Source organism: Salvelinus sp. IW2-2015, unplaced genomic scaffold, assembly GCF_002910315.2.
Source record: "Salvelinus sp. IW2-2015 unplaced genomic scaffold, ASM291031v2 Un_scaffold16509, whole genome shotgun sequence".
NCBI classification, from domain to species: Eukaryota; Metazoa; Chordata; class Actinopteri; order Salmoniformes; family Salmonidae; genus Salvelinus; species Salvelinus sp. IW2-2015.
Genome location: NW_019957619.1, coordinates 74,566 through 78,459, shown reverse-complemented (window position 1 = coordinate 78,459; position 3,894 = coordinate 74,566).

Below are 3,894 nucleotides of genomic sequence, written 5' to 3'. Positions count from 1 at the left end.
CTCGCACTAAAAGCATGACGAACAGGTTATATCGAGCACTAAAGCTGACGACAGGTTATATGCACTAAAAGCATGACGAACAGGTTATATCACACTAAAGCATGACGAACAGGTTATATCACACTAAAGCATGACGAACAGGTTATCACACTAAAGCATGACGAACGGTTATATACACTAAAGCATGAGGAACAGGTTATATCACACTAAAGCATGACGAACGGTTATACTAAAAGAGCCGAACAGGTTTATACACTAAAGCATGACGAACAGGTTATACTACACTAAGCATGACGAACGGTTATATCAAACTAAAGCATGAGACAGGTTTATCACACTAAAGCACTGACGAACAGGTTATATCACACTAAGCATGACGAACAGGTTATATCACACTAGAGATGACGAACAGGTTATATACACTAAGCATGAGAACAGTTATATCACACTAAGCATGAGACGTTAGTATGAATAGTTATACCTGTCAATACTGGTCCACAATATTGCCTGCTTGTTGCCTAACCAGTATGATTTCCCTATAGGTTAAACCAAGCCAGTGAAAGATACCTCAATGCTGACACACCATAGGGATTTACACTACACAATTTTGTCTCTGACTACAGAAGCAGTGTAAAAATGTATTGTGTCAGATTTACTGATAACAAATGGAGCAGATTGTCTGAATGCTTACAGAGTCAGTCCTTAGTCTGGGACAGCTTTCCTCGTCCTCGATGCAGCTCTTCAGTTCGTCAATCTGGGAGGAAACAGAGAAAGTATGTCGTCTGTAGTCTTGTAAAGAAGCTAAAAGGAGAGAAGATGGGAATCAAAAGACAGATTGGATGCTGAGAAAGTGAGGAGGTTTTTTTTGTTCATCGATTGCAAATGTGCATTTGACAGTGTGCGTGGGTGCGGTCATGATGTTGTTAAAATAATATGAGTTATGATCATGCACGCTGACTTTATCATCTCCAAACTGCAAGCAGAAACATTACAATGGTATTCATGAGGTCACCTGTCTCTGGGAAGTAGAAAAAGACCTACATCTCTAATCTCTCATTATCCTTAACAGAATCCCATAACAGGTTAGGGCCGTTTAAATTCAATACATTGAAGATGTTAACTTTATTACACCTTATAGTCAGATGCTGACTAACAACTATGGGGTGATGTGGCAAAGTTAGACAAAGTTCAGTGTTTGTGGCCAAATCCCTCAATGTAATAGTGGCTATTTAAACCACTTTGAACCATGGATTACAGTTACAGTATGGATGGATTACATGGATTACAGTTACAGTATGGATGGATGACATGGATTACAGTTACAGTATGGATGGATTACATGGATTACAGTTACAGGTATGGATGGATTACATGGATTACAGTTGATCCTGGCCATAGACTACTTTCAGGGTAAGGAACCATCTGACTGACTATAAGGTGTAAAAAAGTTAGCTATCCTTAATTGAATTTACAAATCAATCATTGCAAATAGGGCATTAAATGGTCAAGGATTTCTTACTAAACTGAATCTGATAAGCTTTAGTAATTGTATTTATGAGCCCAAACCCAACCCCTTGACTGTTCTAAGTCTGTTATCTTCTAGTTGTTGCTTTCCCTCCAGACAGCTGTCATGAAGTGCTTCCCAGGTGCAACAAGGGACAAGTGGGAAATGGCTTAAAACAGTCAAAATGGCTGAATTGGAAGCGATGAATAGGATTAAATGATGTGTTTTGTGTTGTTTGTTCTGTTCTATTACCATGACTACAAGTATCACTGAAATAATGCTCCCGTAACATATATGTTAACACATATTGTTCAGATGTATTGTATCATATAAGGGACATAATAAACATTTGAATACTAAATGTGTTACATATATACAGTATGAGCATATAAGTATTATGCATATATGCACATATATGTGGATATAARGCAGAAATATTTGTCACATATATGAAAACGGCCAATTATTGTATATTTCAACATATATGTAACATATCTAGTGCCCTCAGAAAGTTTTTCAAACCTATTGACTTTTCCAACATTTTGTTGTGTTACAGCCTGAATTTAAAATGGGTTAAATACAGATTTTGTGTCACTCGCCTACACACAATACCCCATAATGTCAACGCGTAATTATGTTTTTAAAAGTTTTTACATATTAATAAAAAATGAAAAGCTGAAATGCAGTGGTGTAAAGTACTTAAGTGAAAATACTTTAAAGTATTACTTAAGTCGTTTTTTGTGATATCTGTACTTTACTTTAATATTTATATTTTTGACTACTTTTAATTTTACTTCACTACATTCCTAAAGAAAATAATGTACTTTTTACTCCATACATATCCTTTTAAGCATGGTGAAGTTATTAATTACACTTTGGATGGTGTATCAATACACCCAGTCATACAACGATACAAGCATCCTTCCTAACTCAGTTGCCAGAGAGGTTTGAAACTGCTCAGGGTCTCCCGCTCCTCTTTCTATTCTGGTTAGAGTCAGTTTGCGCTGTTCTGTGAAGGGAGTAGTACACAGYGTTGTACGAGATCTTCAGTTTCTTGGAAATTTCTCGCATGGAATAGCCTTCATTTCTCAGAACAAGAAAAGACTGATGAGTTTCAGAAGAAAGTCCTTTGTTTCTGGGCATTTTGAGGCTGTAATCGAACCCACAAATGCTGATGCTCCAGATACTCAACTAGTCTAAAGAAGGCCGGTTTTATTGCTTCTTTAATCATCACAACAGTTTTCAGCTGTGCTAACATCATTGCAAAAGGGTTTTCTAATAATCAAATAGCCTTTTAAAATTATAAACTTGGATTAGCTAACACAACGTGCCATTGGAACACAGAAGTGATGGTTGCTGATAATGGCCTATGTCGATATTCCATAAAAAATCAGCCGTTTCCAGCAAAATAGTCATTTACAACATCAACAATGTCTACACTGTCTTTCTGATCAATTTAATGTTATTTTAATGGACAAAAAATTTGCTTTTCTTTCAAAAACAAGGACATTTCTAAGTGACCCCAAACTTTCGAACGGTTGTTGTGGTGCTAGGTGTTTGCCTGTAAGTATGCATCCATGTAGCTTTCTTTCTTTCTCTCAATTCAATTCAATTCAATTCAATTGACTTTATTGACATGGCAAGTTATTATTACTTACATTGTCAAAGTATACATATCGAAAAATTTAAATAAAATATATATGTATATATATACACAAAATATATATATATTTATATATAAATAAATGGTGGGAAGTGTTATGATCCTGGTGCAAGGAAAGGGTTGTGTTGCTGTGTGCTTCATCCCACTCCCCAAATGGCAAACCTATTCCCTATATAGTGTAATACCAGGGCCCTGGGGGAATGAGGTAACATTTGACCAGGCCCTGAGGAATAGGGGTAAATTTTGACGAGCCCTGGTGGGCAATGAGGTAAATTTTGGACCAGGCCCTTGGGAATAGCCTGGCTAACATTTGACCAGGGCCTGGAATAGAGGTAACATTTGACCAGGGCCCTGGGGAATTAGGGTAACATTTGACCAGGGCCCTGGGGGAATCGGCGCCATGGGTAACATTTAACCAGGGCCCTGGGTCGGAATAGGGTAACATTTTGACCAGGGCCCTGCGGGAATAGCGGTAAACATTTGACCCAGGGCCCTGGGGAATAGGTGGTAACATTTGACCAGCGGCCCTTGGGGGAATAGGTAACAGTTGACCAGGCCCTGAATAGGGAACATTTGACCAGGGGCCCCCTGGCGGGAATTAGACGCTAAACATTTGACCAGGCCCTTTGGGGGAATTAGGGTAAACATTTGACCAGGCCCTGGGAGCTGGGGAATAGGTAACATATTGACAGGCCTGGGGGAAGAGGCAGGTAACATTTGACCAGGG